Source organism: Camelus dromedarius, chromosome 30, assembly GCF_036321535.1.
Source record: "Camelus dromedarius isolate mCamDro1 chromosome 30, mCamDro1.pat, whole genome shotgun sequence".
Lineage (NCBI taxonomy): Eukaryota > Metazoa > Chordata > Mammalia > Artiodactyla > Camelidae > Camelus > Camelus dromedarius.
The window spans coordinates 62,392-80,997 of record NC_087465.1 but is presented as its reverse complement, the minus strand read 5'-3'; the positions used below and the strand labels follow the sequence as shown (position 1 = coordinate 80,997).

The window sequence follows — 18,606 nt, the reverse complement described above, 5'->3', positions numbered from 1 at the left end:
TTTTCCTCAATTTCTTTTCTAAAGAAAACTACAGATTAAAAAAATAATAAAACAAAAAATAAACAAAGGAAACTACCAAAATTCTTTCTTCATCACTCATTGTACCTTAACATGCTATAATAAAAGTAAAATTCAAATCAAAGGATGAACAAATTTTAAAATTCAACTTAGTATTTGCTGATACCCACTGTGACCTTAGTATAAGACCAGAAGTTATGAAGAGAAAACCAAGTGTAAGTTGGCTCACCGGCACTGGGTATCCCTACGAGGCTGGCTGAGATACCCCACACTGGTTTTCTACTGCTTCGCAACAAATCACCACAAACCTAGCAGCTTAAGACAATACCCATTTATTAGCTCACAGCTCTGTTGTTCAAACTTATCCCAACAAACAGAGTCCAGGCACAGGAGGCTGAGTTCTCTACTCAAGAGTCTTCCAAGAGTAAATCAAGGTGCTGGCTGGATGCTGCTCTTTGGAGCCCAGGGTCCTCTTCCCAGCTCACACGGTTGTGGAAGTTCAGTTCCTTGCAGCTGTGGACTGAGGTCCCTACTTTCCTGCTGGCATTCAGCTGAGGGCTGCTCTCACCTTCCATTACTTTCCACATGGCTTCCTCCATCTTCAAAGCCAGCAACAGATACTCTTTTTCCTGTGGAATCCCCAAATAACTTCCTGCAACTAGTTTTTACAAAGTTGGAAACTTAATTTACCCAGTAACTGGATTCAGTATTGCTCAATCAATAACTCAAAAGTATGCCTAACAAAATTAATGCCCCTAAAAATCACTGAGAGATTTGAAGTAAGTTTTACAGAAAGGATCCTATTTTAAGAACATTTAAGATGACAGATTTCCCGAAATTAATCCAAACTTCTGAGACACTGGACCAGCAGTAACATGAAATCTCAAGCATTAGGGTAATACATGATTTTGAATGAAGTCAAACTGAAAAAAGCTTTTCTATCATGCTAGGTTCTTAGGCATAGTTGTAAGAGCCCCAAATCTATATAAATTCCTACTTTCATCACCCACAACTTGCTGATTTAATGACAACCATCCTTGGGGAAAAAAAAAAACCTGAACATAAGAAATTTCTAACTACTTGAGAATGTAAAACTATTAAAGCTATTTCTTTAAAGGCTCCGCTTCGAAAAAAAAATTGCTTTCTTAATAGCTATAAAGTCTTGATTTATTTTACCAAACCCCCCCAAAAAAGAGAAAACTTCTAAAGTAGACTAAGCAAAATAAGAGAATTATATGCCTTGAGAACATTCTACCAGTTTTGGCTATAAATCCACCTGGCCACATCTATTAAAATTAGGTGTTGTCTATTGTTTAAATTGGCTTTCTTGTCTCCTTGATTAAATTAGGTATAACTGAAAGCTCGGCTGTCTAGAACAAATCAGAAGATTAAATCTCAGCTAAAAGTGAGGACAGCATCTAAAACCGAACTGTCACAAAGAAGCCCAGGGTGGAGACAAACAGGAAAATACCCTCTTCTTGCTGGACAGACATAAAAAGGAGAAAACAAAAGAGACTCTAGACAGATATTTTGACTTCAAAACTACATAAACAATGCACAATAATTAAATCCAAACAATTTGGAAATATATTCAAAATGGGACAATTTATATTTTTATTGTTATTTCTAGGTAAAAAAGATTAACTGCTTTGAATAGATACACTCTTTACTTTAGAAGTTTATATGAACAAATAACATACCTAAAGCAAAATAAGATAATTGGCTTTATTATAATTGGTTTCTATTATGCTGTTTTAACTTCTAGAGAAAAATCAGATTTATCTATTTTATTTTTTCTTTCTGAAATGCCTTTTGCCTGACTTAGTCCACATCTGTCCCTAATCCTATTTGTAAAATTCCCGAGATAGACAGGAGAAAAAAGATGGTTCAGTAGAAACCACCACCATACAGAAAATTGGGTAACACAAATTAACCTAAAGAAGACAATGACAACAGGTCAAGAACAGCTCAACTTCTATGAAAAGAAAATAATAATCATCATCACCATCATCATCATCATCATCATCATCATAATAGTAATACACACACAGCTGAGAGCAGCATTTCAAAGGGAAGCCTCAGACGTAAGCACTTCCCAGAACTTATTTCTCCTGGGCCTGTCCCACTGCATATTTATTAGTATCAGAAGATCATTATCTTTCATGCTTTTAAATTTGGAATTTTAAAAAACAAAACTTACATTGAGTACTAGATTTCAACACAATCAAATATTAACATGAATTCAGTAGAACTTTTAAACAATAGTCATTTGGGCCTACCACTAAAATCCTCCTTGATTTGCAAATCAATGAAATGACTGAGTTATGTAGGATCTACTCAAAATCAATGAATCCATTTCGCTAGACTACATGCTCAACAAAAACCCTTAACTTCTTTCTTTTTTAAAAGAGAAAAAATTTCAACTAGACTACTGCCAAATTTTACGCCTGATTAGTGTTTTTGTTTTCTTCAGGTAACTACCCAGAAGTGGAATTGCTGAATCATATGGTAGTTCTATTTTTACCTTTTTGAGGAACTTCCATACTGTTTTCCACAGTGGCTGCACCAATTTACAATCCTATCAACAGTGCACAGGGTTCTCTTTTCTCCACATCCTCACCACCACTTGTTGTTTGTTGTCTTTTTGATGACAGCCATTCTGACATGAGTGACATTCTATTTCTTCGAGGTCTGGATTTGCATTTCCTTGATTAATAGTGATGTTAAGCATCTTTTCCTGTGTCTCTTGGCATCACATGTCTCCCTTGGAAAAATAGCTATGCAGCTCCTGTACCCATTTTTTAATCCGGTTGTTTGTTTTTTTAATTTGGTGTTTTATGAGTTCTTTGCATATTTTGGATATTAATCCATTATTACATATATCATTTGCAAATCTCTTCTCTCATTCAGTAGGCTGCCTTTTTTGTTTGGTTGATAGTTTGCTTTGCTGTGAAAAAAGTTTTGGTTTGATGGTGTTCCATTTGTTTATTTTTGCTTTTGTTTCCCTTGCCTGAGGAGACAGATCCAAAATATACTGCTAAGAGTGATGTCAAAGAGTATACTGCCTATGTTTTTTCTTCTAGGAGTTTTATGGTTTCGGGTCTTACATCCAACCAAGTCTTTAATCCATTTTGAGTTTACTTTTGTATATGGTGTAAGAAAATTGTCCAGTATGGTTCTTTCACAGGTAGCTGTCCAGTTCTCCCACATCATTTATTGAAGAGGCTGCTTTCCCCAACCGTATATTCCTGCCTCTTTTGTCATAGACTGACCATGTAAGAGTGTGTTCATTTCTGGGCTCTCTATTGTATCCATGGAGCTATGTGGCAATTTTTGTTCCAGCACCATACTGTTTTGATTAATGTAGCTTTGTAGTATAGTTTGAAATCAGGGACGTGATACCTCTTTTTCATTCTTCTTTCTCAAGACTGTTTTGGCTATTCACGGTCTTTTGTGTTTCCATACAAATTTTAGAATTATTTGTTATAGTTCTGTGAAAAATGCTGTTGGTATTTTAACAGGGATTGCAATGAATCTGTACATTGCCTTGGTGTGGTAATTTTAACAATATTAATTCTTCCAATCCATGAGCATCATATGGAAAGATGTAGCATGGTATAGTTTTCCATTTGTTTGCATCACTATCAGTTTCTTTAATCAGTGTTTCCTAATTTTCAATGTAGTGATTTTAACCTCCCTGCTTAAATTTATCCCTAGGCATTTTTTATTCTTTTAAATGCAATTATAAAGAGGATTATTTTCTTAAATTCTCTTTCTGCTTCTTTGTTGTTAAGAGTACAGAAATGAAACATATTTCTGTGCATTAATTTGTACCCTGCAACCTTACTGACTTCATTTATTGGTTCTAATAATTTACTGGTGGTGTCTTCAGGATTTTCTATATACAGTATCATGTCATCTGTAAATTGTGACAGTATTACCTCTTCCTTTCTTATCTAGATTATTTTTATTTATTTTCTTGTCTGGTTGCTGTGGTTAGAGCTTCAATACTATGTTGAATAAAAGCGGCGAGAGTGGGAATCCTAGTCTTCTCCCTGATCTTACAGGAAATGTTTCACCTTTTCACTGCTGAGTATGATGTTAGCTGTGGGCTTCTCATATACAGCCTTTATTACATTGGGTTATGTTCCCTCTATACCCACTTGAGAGTTATTATCATAAATGCTGAATTTTGCCAAAAGCTTTTTCTGCATTTACTGAGACACAGTGAGATAAGTTTTATTCCACAGTTTATTAATATGATGTATCATGGTGATTGATTTACAAATACTGAACCATCATTGCATACCTGGGATAAATCCCACTTCATCATTGTGTGTGACTATTTTAATTTATTGTTGAATTCAGTTTAATATAGTGCTGTATTTTTTTAAAGGATTTTTGCATCTGTGTTCATCAGTGACATTGGCCTTCTTTTTTCTGTGTTGTCTCTGTCAGGTTTTGACATCAGGATGATCCTGGCCTCATAGAATGAGTTTGGAAGCATTTCTCACTCTGCAATTTTATGAAATAGTTTGAGAAGGATAAGTGTAAATGCTTCTCTGAATGTTGGGTAGAACTCACTTGTGAAGCTGTCTGTTCCTGGATTTTTGATTGTTGGAAGTTTTTAAATTACTGATTCAATTCAATTACTGGTAGTTTATTCATATTTTCTATTTCATTCTGAGTAAATCTTGGGGGACTGTACATTTCTAGGAATTTATCCATTTCTTTTAGGTTGTCCATTTTATTGGTATATTGTTTGTAGTAATATTTTATAATCCCTCCTGTTTTTTTGGTGTTGATTGTAGACTGTAACTTCTCTTTCAATTTCTTGTGTCCAGTACAATGTCCCAGTCATGCATATACGTACATATGTTTGTTTTCAAATTTTTTCACTAAAGGTTATTACAAGATATTGAACATAGTTCCCTGTGCTGTACAGAAGAAACTTTTTAAAAATCTCCTTATATATATAGTGGCTAACATCTATAAATCTCAAACTCCCAAATTTACTATTTCTCTTCAATAAAAAAGTCCAACCAGCCACACCACATAACTAAATTTTCCCCAGAATGCTGTTTTCCTTTTCTTTTGTTTTCTTTTAAAAAGTATACTATGTATTTCACCTGGAATTCCCTTCTTCCTTCTTTTCTAGCTGGCAAACTCTTATTCAATGCCGAAAATTTTGTTAAAGCATCCATCATCTATGAAGTTCTTTTCTCCCCCACCCCTGACCTGCTACTACAAGTGAATTTTATAGGGGGCACCCACATACCTACCATCTAGAGTCTACTTTAGTATTTCCCACATGCTTTAGCATAGATCTACTATGAAGTCCTTCCTAACCCACAAAGGGCTTTTCTTTCTGCCACCACTACATATGTACCCATTTCTATTACTAAATGTCTATGTCCTGTTTGTATACATGTCTGTCCTTCTTTGAGACAGTGAACTTGAAAGCCTAACCTAGTTTTTGGATGCATGGCTCCAAGAGTATAGACTGGCATTAAAAAAATTTATTCTAAGAGAGAATATGAAATAAAGTCTGACCACATCACTCACTGAAAACTTCTCATTATCTGCTCCCTAAATAACAATAGCAGAAAAAAAGTTTTCTTCCCACACTATAACTTTCCCTTATGTGTTGGGAGCCCTAGGTGCAACTGTTCCATCTGAACAGCAACAAAGGGAAAATAAACTTTGCACCACTTCTGCAGTTGATGGAGAAGGAAACTAAAGAGGTTCCTTCTGCTTTGGGAGGAGAGCAGACAGTGTTCTTTCTACAATAGATGTCACACAAACGAAAAGATCCTCCAGTAGACCACAACCAAATTTACAGATACTACTCACTGGATAGGTTAAACACTTCTGTTCTGACCCATTGTTACATCTAGGAAACCACCTTTTCAGGAGATAATCATGAAATCAGCTCCTGTGCAGAGAAGATGCGATTAACAGAACACAACAGACCTGAAGCGTAGAACACAGGAGAGAATGGAAGATAAATGGAGATTACTTTCCACTCTGTTAAAGGAAAAGACACCCATACAATGGCGGGGGGTAGGGGGTTGACAACATACCTTAAAAAATAGAAAGAGATAGACAAATCAAAAGAGTCGCTGTTGGAAATGAGTGAATTTAATATGACTGTAGAAAACAGCCCTGAACAATAGGATCTTTTTCAAACTGTGATGAAAACATTTTCTTTCCACATGTATTTTGTTCCCCAGATAGTTAGACTCTTAAACATACCCTAGAAAAGAGGTTCTTTCTATAAAGCATCCCCTTCATAACTGCCTAACATGACACAGCAACCAAGAAACACGAAGCTTGCACTGGGGAAAGTCAACTGGTGATTTCCTGCTTGACTTTCTCAACTCATAGGATGATGAAATGGCCTGTGTTGCAATGCAGTTATGGCTCTGGGTGAAAACACAGGGCATTCAAGACAGAAGTGGCCAAAGACAGTGGTGCCCAGCAGGAAGTTGTTCCTACCAAGGAAATTGCAGTTTCCAAGATGAAGAGGAAGTCAAGAGGGAGAATTAAGTGTCTTAAGAACTTGAGAAAATACTGAAGAAATGACTTGTGGTCTGACATATACTTAAAACCTTAAGTAGTATATTCAGGCTATCATTAATTATAATTTGAAACTTTGCCAATGCAGTTTGGGGTAAAGCCTGCCCACAGAAGTCAAATCATGTCTTCATTAACTGTTAGGAGCTGCTGTTCTCCTTCTCTATTCCTTGAAGAAAGCTTTTCTGGAAAAATTCTGATGTTGATAACGACTTAAAGGGACAGAGGAAGACTGCGCTCACTCATCTGCTCTTACCCAGTAAGAATCTTGGTTATGTTCCTCTTCATTTGAAGATGCCCTGCACTGTCCTCTTCACATACAAACCCTTCCCCAATGAGCTTCTGGGCTCTATGATAAATCATAACTTTTCCTAGGGTTTACTTTCACTTGCCTACAAAATGTATCCTAGTCACAAAGAAAACATTACTAGTCAGTTCCTTGGCATGAATTGAAATAGCCCAAGTTATTGTTTGTAGTTTAATACAACTTTCATGATAAGGTTTAAGGAACCTCTAGAAGTTGTTTCCATCCCTTTCATCTGTGGATGACAGAAACTCAAAAGAAACTTCATGCCCCACCCAATTATCTCTCTTTCAAATCTTTTTTATCATGTCCAGAATTCTTTCCCAGCTGCTTATATTCACAGAGCAGTCTTTTTCCACCATTAAACAAGAAACAGTACTCATATATGTTTTTAGTCAGTAATAGGTTTTATAAATATTTGATAGTGGTATTAACAAGAAGGAGGCTACTAACAGTTTTTCATAAAAGACCATGTGCGACTTTCTCTACTGTGTAGGAAGTGAGTGTGACCATGTCACTTCTCTCTATCAAGACCCACACACAGCATGTTCACCTCTGCAGGAGATGTGAGGCACTAAGGATTTGCTTTTTAATTCTTATTTCTGAAATCTTGTTTTAACATTTAGCATTTTACTCTAAATGGTCCACAATCAAGAGTGGCAAAACCATCCTTTTAACTTCTCAGCTCCCTCTGACTCTGTGAACAACCACTGATAATCATCATCCTACAATTTCTAGTTGGGTTTTTGAGTCACTGTGCTCTAATGGTCCTACCTTCCTTTCGCCTCTTCATTCAACACAACTGCAGAACACCAAGTGCTCTGCGAGACACTGCCGCTGCAGACACTCAGACAGACTCAGGCCATTTACAGACAGGGAATAATCTGCCTCTACAGAGTGCACTACATGCTAGGAAAGGGGGAAGGACGAGTGCTACAGGGTGTGCAAGAAGGGCGGGAAGCCAGGCCCGGGGGTTGGAGGGGAAGGGGGTCAAAGAGGGCTCCCAGAGGGAATGACAGTGAATGTGGCTCTGTGAATGTGCAAGACGCCAGCAGCAGAATTTCTTGCCAGCTACTTAATTAACTTCTTTATGTTCACATATTCCCACTGTCTTAAACATGTGGGTTTACATAATAAATTACACTATCTGTGCCCTTTAAATGCTGTCCCCAAGCTTTATGTTAGTTTTTCTATCATGTGTTACACAAGTATCCACAAACTCAGGAGACTATAGTCACACTGGCTTATTATTAGCTAGTAGTTCTCTAGGCCACAAGTCTTGCATGTTTAAACTGAGTCCTCTGCCAGAGTATCACGAAGCTGAAATCAAGGTACTGGCTGGGCTTAGTTCTCCCCTGGAGGCTCTGGAGAAAAATCTGGTTGTAAGCTCATTCTTTTTGTTGGCAGAATTTAGCCCCTTTCAGCTTTATTACTGAGGTCTCCACTTCCTTGCTGGCTGTCGGCCAGGGTCCACTCTGAGCTCCAAGACGCTGCCACATCCATGCCCTGTGGCCTCTTCCAACTGTGAACAAGTAATATTACATAAATCCCTCTTATGCTTCTAATCTCTGACTTCCTCAGTCTCTGACCTCTAGACCCAGATTTAAAGGGCTCAGGCCCACCAAGGATCAACTCTAGTCTTCAAGTCCACTGTGCTATATATAACAAAACCTAGACATGGGAGTAAACGCCACCCTAGTCAAGTCTCAAGGGTTATGCAAGGTACAGCAGGAAGCAGGGATGCTGAGGCCATTTTAGAATTCCACCTACCACAATTTATAAAGAAAACTCAAAAACGACAAAAACTTGGCATCAAAATACTTAACCATCAAGGAAGAATTTTATGGTACTGATTAGAAATAGGGTACTTGGGTTCTCTCTGTATAATGATTTTACTGTTCAATCCTGAGATTGCAAAAAGCAAAAAATTATAGACAACTCTTAAATCTGTATCTCCTGCTCTTTTATCCTTAATTTACTCACTTACAAAGGCCTGAGACACTTACACTTGAATATCTCACTCAACCTCACATGATAAAACTGAACTACTAACCTTTCCCTTCAGTCATTCCTTTCTCAGATTTTCATTATACCAGCAGGTAGCTAGTGTTCTGGGACATCAGCCTTAGCTTGATTATTTTATCTATATTTTACCCTCTGTTCACTTGGACATCAAACCAAACTGAAACTAACTCATCAATAAATTTGAACACTCTCCCTTCCCCCTTTCATTCTTGAGCACACTCTGTGTCTAGAACGGGGTCATAAGAAACACTGGTCTCCTAACCTAACCTCCCTGGAACTTCCTTTTCTTCTCCTTCTGTCCATGCACACATGTCTATAAAGTCCCCAACACACAACTCAGCTGACTTGGCAATCCCCACAAGGGAACCAGAGCAGCCCTCTTCATCCCAGGACCTAAGACCAACACTCAGCATTCCCTGGGCTCCAAACTCATAGCTGGAGCCCAATAATCCTACTCTACATCGCAGAGTCAGCCTCTTGGACATCTCACCTTTCTAGTCCCATCTCAGGCTCTGTGCACTGCTCTCTCAGTCAGACATGCCTGCAGCTCACGAAGGCTTTTCTGATCATCATCTGCCTCAAGATCCCCTGCACCCACACCGCTGGGCATCAGCCGTATTCTGTTCTGACTCCTGTCACTTCACAGGTGCACTGTTTCTCTCCCACTTTATCAAGATTTCTCTCCATGGATATAAGTGTACATTCATACATATTCTTTTTCATATCCCTCAGCATTTTATGCAGCACATACAAGAAACTAAAGAATCAGTACTTTTCCCCCTACAATCCAATCTACATCTGTAGTCCTAAGCTTTCACCTGTTTTTATAATCGTTACCTCTCCTTGCCTGGAAGAACATCTTTAGAACAGAGGTTAATACAGTAGGCCACCCACTCTGGTCTCTATAAGAATGAGGTAATAAAATGATTAACAGTCCAGAGTTGCATACAAGTCAATTTATTTAATGTTTAAATTAAATATTTAAGACTCTTAAAATAGGAGTAAATGGAAAACAGATTCTAGGACAATAAACCACTTCTTCTAGATGTTGAAAACATAGCAAAAGAAGTTTTAAAGTAGGAAGAGGAATAGAACTTGGAAAATGTACATTTTCATGTGTAAAACTGAATGTGCTTTGTTTCATAAGTAAAAGATGGGAAACAATCTGAAAGTCCACCCAGAGGGGAACAGCTAAATGAACGAGGATATCACCACGTGCTGGGACAATGCGACACCATGGTAAAAAGAACAAGACTTCCTGAGCCAGAGCAGAAAGATATGGGCACACTAAATGTGCCCTTCGTGTGGAGCACGGTATGTCAAGTATGCTGCCTCCCGTCTAAGAAGGACAGGAGACAGATTTTCATATACATTTATTTACATCTCTGGAAGAATTTAATAATGGTGTTGGGCTACTGGGGGAAGGGGACTCTGGGCAGATGGAGCAGGAGTGAGGAGGCTTCCATCCTTGCCTGTGGTGTGTGGACCATGTGAACCTGGTACCTACAGAGGCCAGGCAGAGCTACCTCTGCAAGTGCAGAAATGGGGCAGATTATCCACAGCCTGTTATAAAGCTCAATGCCCAAGAAGAAGCTTGATGCTTCCAGAAATACACATATATGTCTCTACCAGATCCTCTCTTGTGTAAGAAAACAAGTCATAGAGGTAACACGCCCAAACATTTGTAGACTCCTTCATCTGAGATAGGTGCTGTGCTGTACACAGCACAGACACATCCAGGAGAACAGCCACAGGCCTGCTGCGAGAGCAGACAGAAGGTAACTGCACATATGAGGCTGCTCATCCCACAGAAGAGACTGCCCAACCACGCCATTTACAACCATGTGGATGGACCTGGAGACAATTAAGCTAAAAGAGCTAAGTCAGACAGAGGAAGAGAAGTACTGCATGGTTATCACTTACACGTGGAATCTAAACAAGCCAAACTTGTAAAGGCAGAGAGTAAAATGGTGGTTACCAGGGGGTAGGGGGTGTAGGGCAGGACAGATGTGGTGGAAGGGTACAAACTTTCAGCAAGTAGTAAATAAGCCCTAGAGATCTAACAAATGTACAGCATCATGAATATAGACAACAATCATGTATTATAATTATCCAACTTGCTGAGAGACTAAAACTTAATAATTCCAGCCACTAGGAAGAAATGATAATTATGCAACTCAGAAAGCTGCTAATTATTGCTACAATTGCAATCATACTGCAATATATAAATGTATGAAATTAACATGCTGTACACCTTAAATTTATTTATACAGTGTTATGTGTCCAATATATTTCAATTAAAAACCAAATCAATTAAAAAACTAAAATTAAAGAATCTCCATCTGCTACCTCCCTATATGCATGCAGAGAAGCCTGGAAACTCACCCAAGATTTTGCAGTAGTTACAGATCCAAGATAGGCTCTCACGACAAACTCAAAGAAAAAAAAAAACTTAATTATTAAAGATAGAGGTACATTTTAGCAAATATTTTTGGATTATGAGGCCTGCTTTACCAGAAATGGCACTGAAAAGACTATGAGAAACATACCGTGTTTCAGAAATTCAAATCATAGTTTGTAAGATTTGTTACAACTGAAAGAAATGAAACGAACACTGAATATTTTTCAAATGAGAATTCTATCTGTGAGCTAAAGAGAAACTGGGGCCTGCCAACCGGTAATTAAACAACTAAGCAGACCTAACCAGCTAGTGGAGTTAGTTCCTCATCCAGGAGTAGGCTCTACATCTCACATGAAAGAAAAATAAAACCTACTTTGACATTACAGGATCAAAAACATTGCTTGGTGGATGTGAACTTGACTAACTGTGGTGATCATTTTGCAATATACAAATATCAAATCATTACTGTACACCTCAAACTAATATATTGTTACATGTCAATTATACCTCAATTAAAAAAAAGAAGAACAAAAAACCAAAACATTGCCTGAAACCACAGCCAGGGTTCCTCTGACACTGTTGGCCCAGATTAGGCCAACAAGGTGGCAATGGCTCTTCCAGTGAAGCCTAAGCTCCAGAGTCAAGGATGCAGGAACACCCACCACACAGCACTCATCTACAAAGCTCTTCCATCTTCATACATTGCCCCACCTAAACCTGACAATAAGGTCTAATAGATATTACTGTCCTAATTTTAGGGATGATAAAACTGAAGTCAGAGCAGTTTTGAACCTACTCAAGGTCACAGCATTAACACTTTAGATATTTTTATTTACGTAACTGTGGTCATTTAATCCGTTTATCAGCTGTAATTTTTTTTTTTTTTTAGTTTCATCAGCATCATTCACCTCTTATTTTCAATATTAATAAGCACAACGGCATTTAAGCAAAGTGTGAAAAATGTTCACCAAAAACGCTAAATAAATGTTGAATCAAAGTCCTATCCTACCATAAATGCAAACAGAACCAAAGCAATGTTTGTGGTCTGGCAATTCCAAGAACAAGGCTGATGGGCACCACAAGATACTTAAAAGCACAGGACGCAAACCTGCAGCCACAGAAATGTTTTTGGTTTTGCTTTTTGCCCTACAGAATTTTTCACTTTTGGTTTTTACTTTTCTTTGAACTAGCTGTCTACATGTAGAAACTGGAAGATCTCACATAGAGATCTGGATTGATAGGTTCTCTTGAAATTGAGAGGCTCTGGCAATGCTGGAATCACATTCTCGCAAGTAAAGAGCTGGCCAGGACTTATAGCCCCTGTACTGGGTCAGGCCCTCTGGGTCCCACTTGCCCGGGTCCACACGCATTCACAGGCCTCCTGCCCTGTAGCTTGATCAATGACAAGTAAGGTGAGCGGAATAAATTTCTCCAGCCTTGCTGAATTACAAGTGGAGAGTGATTATCATTTGGCTGCTTAGGGACTACTGAGAAATAACCAGCCACATAGCAATGATTTTTGTTGCCTGTTTCCCCATTTCTGTCACAAAGAGTGGTAAACTGTTCCAGGGTCTTTCAAACAGTTTTACACACATGCATACGTACATATGATTTGGTATGAAAGCCAATCCTGAGCCACTGCTGTGGCTTGGTGTTACTGAGCATCCATTTTTTTGGAGTAGGAAGAATACCATGGAAGAGAAAGCTAGTGGTACATTCCAAAATAAGAACTGTATCATTCATGACATACTCTTGAGACATGAAAAATATATGCAACACACACACACAACGACTGTACTTTCTTTAGAGGCGGGATGCTCTCTACCCTAAACTGGAGGACACTTACAAACTCTATAGGCCATAAGGCTAAGTGATCAAAATCTCAAGTTTACCTGCAGTGGTTAAGTTTTGAGGAAAACAGAAAAAAGAATTAAAGCAAATTCATACCACACCTCATCCCAGTAGAAAAGATAAGACATAAAGTCACTGCCCTGTATTCATCAACTGTCTTTTCCATTTTGCCCCTGTAGGTACAGCCAAAATGAGGGCTCCTTCACTTGCTCTGATGCACAGAACTGGGACCTAAGACTCCCAAACCAGCAGAAGCCTTGACTGTGGTGCTTTTCAAATGAGCGGATCTGTCAACATACGGGACTGACAGCATTCCAACACAACAGTAACAGAGGCGATATGAAGTCTTCCTCTAAAGTGTCACAGATAATAACGTAAAACATAACTCTACTAAAACTATACACAAATACAAGGGTCTGATACCACTATGTCTCACTCTCATCACCAGAAGTCTATAAAATCGCAGTCACACTAGAGTTATTGTCTTAAAATGAAAATAAATTATACAAAAATGTTAACTCTAATTACCCCTAGCTAAAAAGACTGCAAAAAAATTACACTGTGGTTAAGAGTTAATAATGGAGAGAAAACTCAATAAGGGGAGTGTGTGTGTATGTGTGTATACGACATCCCAACTTCTTAAATGTAAATAACTATGAGCAGGACTAGAACCCATTTAGAAAGGGGTGGGGGACATATTACACGAAAACAAAATCTTTAAAATTCTGAAGTAATATGAGTCAGAAAGTGCTCTTGAACTGAGAAGTCCTTGTTAGACAATCTAAGCCAATGACATTCCATGTTTAGAGACAACTACAGAGGGAACTAATGTGAATGTATTTAATTTTGTTTTCTCTTCACAAAACTTGTTGTGGGATAGATAAAAGGAGATCTGAGCCTTAAATCTTCATCTTAAATTAAGAATATCTGTTTTAGGTCTTGTCACCAGTCACCACAGGAAAACAAGCCTAACTCGGGAGTGAGCGTACACTGTAAACCTATTATTTTTGACACATGATTATTTGGGAAAAAATAAGATATGTATTCCTTTAAAATAAAATGGTCAGCCCAAAGCCCAGTTTACTTGTAAACAGATTTGATAAATAAGGATGGCAATTCGTACCAGGGTGGAGAGCAAAGACCATCAGAATAAAATATGTGTAAGCCACACACACTTCAGTGAGTAAATACTCACAAATTCGCTGAATCACAGATATGCATATTTATATTTCATGCTCTCTAATATCATTCACTGACCTGCATGCAGCTTTAAAACACTACATGCTCAACACATAAGAAATCTCCTTTCCTTTCTCCTTATTTCCTCCCACTTCCTTCCTCAATTATGTTTTTCAGAACCCAAAATTCCAGATTTCAAATTTCTTTCTTATAAGTGAAAAACAAAACAGAAGCACATATTTATGGAAATGACTTTGAGGTTCTGTGTGCTTTCCCTCTTAGAAATTCGGCTCAAAAACACAAAAGAACCAGAAATCGTATGGTGAGGGAAATAAATGCTACCTTGCTCCATCATACCACAGAAAGAATGTGACCCATGACCAAAGTGAACTGATGGAGTAAAAATAAGATAAAGGAAAGAAGTCTGACTCAAGCAAATGTCCTCCTTCTCTTGACCTTCCTCAACCCCTCCACTTGGTCCTTTTTTCAGGTAGATATCCTAGAACCTAGTGGGATATCTTTAAAAAAATTCTAAGAGACACACCACGCAGAGCAGTGCGCTGAGTCTCCACTACAGGTGAGATAAGCACAGCTAGTTCTGGCTGGTAGCTGGGGAGTGGGTGTTGGGATGTGGAAACATGGTGCAATGACTTTCCCTCTCTCAGATCCAAATACCAAGGTGTGTCAAGGCTAAAAATTTAGGTGGAAGACTCTAAGTAAAAGATGAACAAGAAGCAAACTAGTTTATGTATTCCCTTACAAGCCTGGCTGATAAATTCACACTTCCTCTTATTCCTTAATTTCCTACTTATTTAAGACTCAAAACCTCTTACATGAGCACTCAACTTAAACTGATTAGAATGTAAGGAGATTCTTCTCCTATGATTTAACCCAAAGATTCTGCTGGTTGTCCTCATCTGCCCCTTACCAGTGGAGGAATGCTGGGCAAGTTTTTAATTTGAGACACAGCCAGGTTATCCCATAGGCAAAATAGAGACAGTAATGCCTATCTCAACAGGGTCACTGTGGAAACTGAATGAGAAACTGAATGTAAGCGAGATTCTGTAGCACTCTATGTATCAGGTGGGCACCCACAAAACAGCAGATGTCTTTACAAGTTTTGAAAACTGAAGTTCAGTGCCCCAAATTCTAGGGCACTGAACACTTTATGTATATATTGGTCTTACTTTAAGTCTCAGATACAAACCCTCCCTGCCTCCACCCACCACAAATGTGCTGTCAGTTCAAGAAAGGTTTTCATTAAAACTTCTCCCAAAAAGGTAAGTTATACAGATCATCACCACATATTCAACCGATGGGACACGTCAGCTGTGCTAATGAGCTGTCTACTTGAAATTTAATGATCACATAAAAATTTGATAAAAGGTTCTCAAATGGCCAGGCCCTGTGATCATGCGTACTTATTACACACTCATTCCTTTAACTCATTTCCTTAATTAAGTACAGAATCTTTCTCCACTTAATTTTTCTCACAGTTGAAAATTCTGATGATATCAGGATGCACGTTTTGTTCAGTACCCTCAACTACAATATGAAAGCTTCAGTACTGACAGACACTCTGAGGGAGTCGTCACTGAATGAGAAATTATGCTCCCTCATTACAGGCATAAAGCTGTCTGATTAAAAGTAGAGAAGTTTAAGGGAATAAACACACAATAAAAAAGATAATATCACCAACTCTACTTTCAGGAGAACTGGATGTTTAAACAGCTGCATTCAGTTATGCTTTCACCACAGACACAGGTACCATGAGTATGTGAGTCTTCTGCCAGCAGTGTTCTAAAGTCCCTGCCATCATCAATCTGCATGTCTTGCCTCTCTCCACTCACTCATTCACTCACTCATTCATGATGAGCCCACCCTCAAGAAATGCCATCCAGCTGGGGAGAAAGGCAGGCGAGGCAGTGACTGTTGGCAGCCATGACAAAGGGCACAGTGGAGCAGGAAGAGAGCTGGGGTACAGTGCCCAAACCCTGACCTTCAACTAACACAGCACGCCTCCCGAGGAAGGAGAGAAAGAAGTAGCATGTTCCTTCCAGCATTTAACATTCTAAGGCTTTCTGAGACATTCAGGCACATTCAATCTGCCTTGAAATCTTAATACTGTTCAAAGATCCATGGGAGACTGATCAAGTAGTCTTTTTGCCAAAGGAAGATTTAATGGGGACAAAAAAATGTTTCTTCTGTTCAAGCTTCACTGGAAGACCAGCCAGAGTAACCCATGCTGAAAAATACTCCAAAGAAATGTTTATATAACAGCTTCTGATAACATGTTTGGATTTAAATACTTAAGATAAGCCTATGAAAGTATATGTTTGTGATTTACTTGCTTTATTTGATTATTTTTTATGATATAAAAATAAGTTCCCAAACCTAAATGCTCCATCATCACAAGTCTGACCTGTGACTGTTGTCCATTAACTGGCCAGCTTCTGAGTAAGTGCATAGTGAGCAGCTGAAGACAAGGCATCCTGCCAGGTTCCAGAAAGGCATTAATGAGTAAGAAAGACAGTGGTCAATCACAAAAAACAAAGAAACAGAAATTACCAGGAAAAAAAAAAAATCATGTATTCCAAGAGACACTAATGCAAGCCTTCTTTAAAACCTTTATCAGTATCTACACAAACATAATCACTTTGGCTAAATACTTCAATGAATAGAGGAAAAAGTTATCTTCTGAAGATGTAGTGAGCTAGTTAAAAGGCAAGATATATTTGTTTACTCACTCACACATAAGCAAATTAAATATTTTCAGAAAAAATGTGTTTAAACATGTATAATTTTCAGGCTCTAATCTTTATCTGTGTACTGACTGCATTTTTAATACAACAGAGGCAATGCATTTCAGTAATGGGGAAACAAAGATGGTAAATAAGGAAAAAAGACCCCAAGAAACAGAGAAAGAACCATTCATTCTAATGAATGAAAGGATGAATAAAATCCTTAGAGATGGGTATATTTTTATAGTATTTTTCTTGCTTCTAATCCACCTTTTCCAGTTTTATTTCGCATATGTGACTGAGAAAAGTACTTTCTGAATATTGTGTGTTCTCTTCGGTGGTATAAAGCAATACCTACATGACACAGCAGAGTTCATGTGATACCTATAGACACTTGTCTGGTATGGTTAGGAGAGCAGTGATATTTCACCAGTTCAGGCACGGGGAGTCAATAAACAGACAAGAAGGTGGCATCAGCATCAAAAGCACTGTTTGTATACTGAAGCCACAAATAAAAATCCCTAAAAGACAAAAAATACTAATAATCTTGTTTTAAAACAACTAATTCTCCAGACCCACCTAACATGCCAAGACAAGAGGAATGTTCCTCACTCACTTCAGAACCTACACTGAAACTTATCTGAATGAACTTGACCCTGGTTGGCAGCAAGCCAGCAATCATCGTCACTGAATGACTTAACAGAACACTGTGTTCTTGGCACAAACACACAAAAAAGGTGTCGAAATCCACACTAAAAAGAATCTCAGCTTACATTTTAAAATAGTTTTAAAATATGATGATAAAAGATACTTAAATATGATAAGGGCTTTCAATGTTTTGTACATTTTTAGTTAAGGTAATTATTTTTATCCCTACTTCACTTGACTTACTTTCAATTCTTCCCACAACAATCACTAGGACCCTCCCTGAGCATTGTGAATCCCTGCTCTGGCCCTCCTCCTTGCCTCCTCCTCTGATGACATACCTGGAAAATTCCAAAGCACCCTGCACCAGCATGGTAGGGAGGGACAGCAAGCAAAGCCAGAAACAATGTACTGACTCACTTCCATAGAAAGCCCTGAAGAAAAATGTGGGCTACAGTTCAGTCCTCTCCTGCAGTGCAGTTAACACAGGTAAGAGGTAGTAAAGTTATGTCATTCCCATACACGTTACGTTAACTCATCCACAAAGGTAAGATGCAAATGAGAAGGCAAGGAAAACACAGTTTGACAGGGAGTCTATATACTTTCTTTCAGAAAAAAAGAACTAGTCTTTTCCTTTAGTTTTTGCCATCCTCCTTTTTTTCCTACTCCAAAAATGCCAGCCTTGGTATAACATCAGGATCACTCATTCTCACCGTGAACTACAGCAGGGCACAATCACCTCCTACACTGGGGGAAACCCACGAGTCCTAGAGGGTGCAGACTGAACAAGACTCAAACCACAAACATTCAGCAGTCTACACTGGCAAAAGTCAACAACAAAATGACAGATGTCTGTTTATTCACCC

At 38.3% G+C, this 18,606-nt stretch overlaps 1 protein-coding gene and 1 long non-coding RNA gene across 7 annotated transcripts in view; one reads left to right on the top strand and one right to left on the bottom strand.

The window, feature by feature from the left end:
* Positions 1-18,606, bottom strand: part of SPIDR (scaffold protein involved in DNA repair) — a 258,654-nt gene that overhangs the window by 194,672 nt on the left and 45,376 nt on the right. The window contains exon 1 of one of the 6 annotated variants that reach the window (XM_064480804.1): positions 2,543-2,738. The exons of 4 other annotated variants lie outside the window; for them this stretch is intronic. The gene's annotated coding sequence lies outside the window, so the exon portion shown is untranslated. Of the gene's footprint in view, positions 1-2,542; positions 2,739-18,606 lie in introns of those variants that run through there. One more of the 6 variants, XM_064480802.1, reaches the window with a different exon arrangement.
* Positions 6,628-14,194, top strand: LOC135319688 (uncharacterized). The gene is made up of 3 exons (XR_010378504.1): positions 6,628-6,853; positions 10,071-10,237; positions 13,355-14,194. It is a non-coding gene; the product is annotated as an uncharacterized LOC135319688 (long non-coding RNA).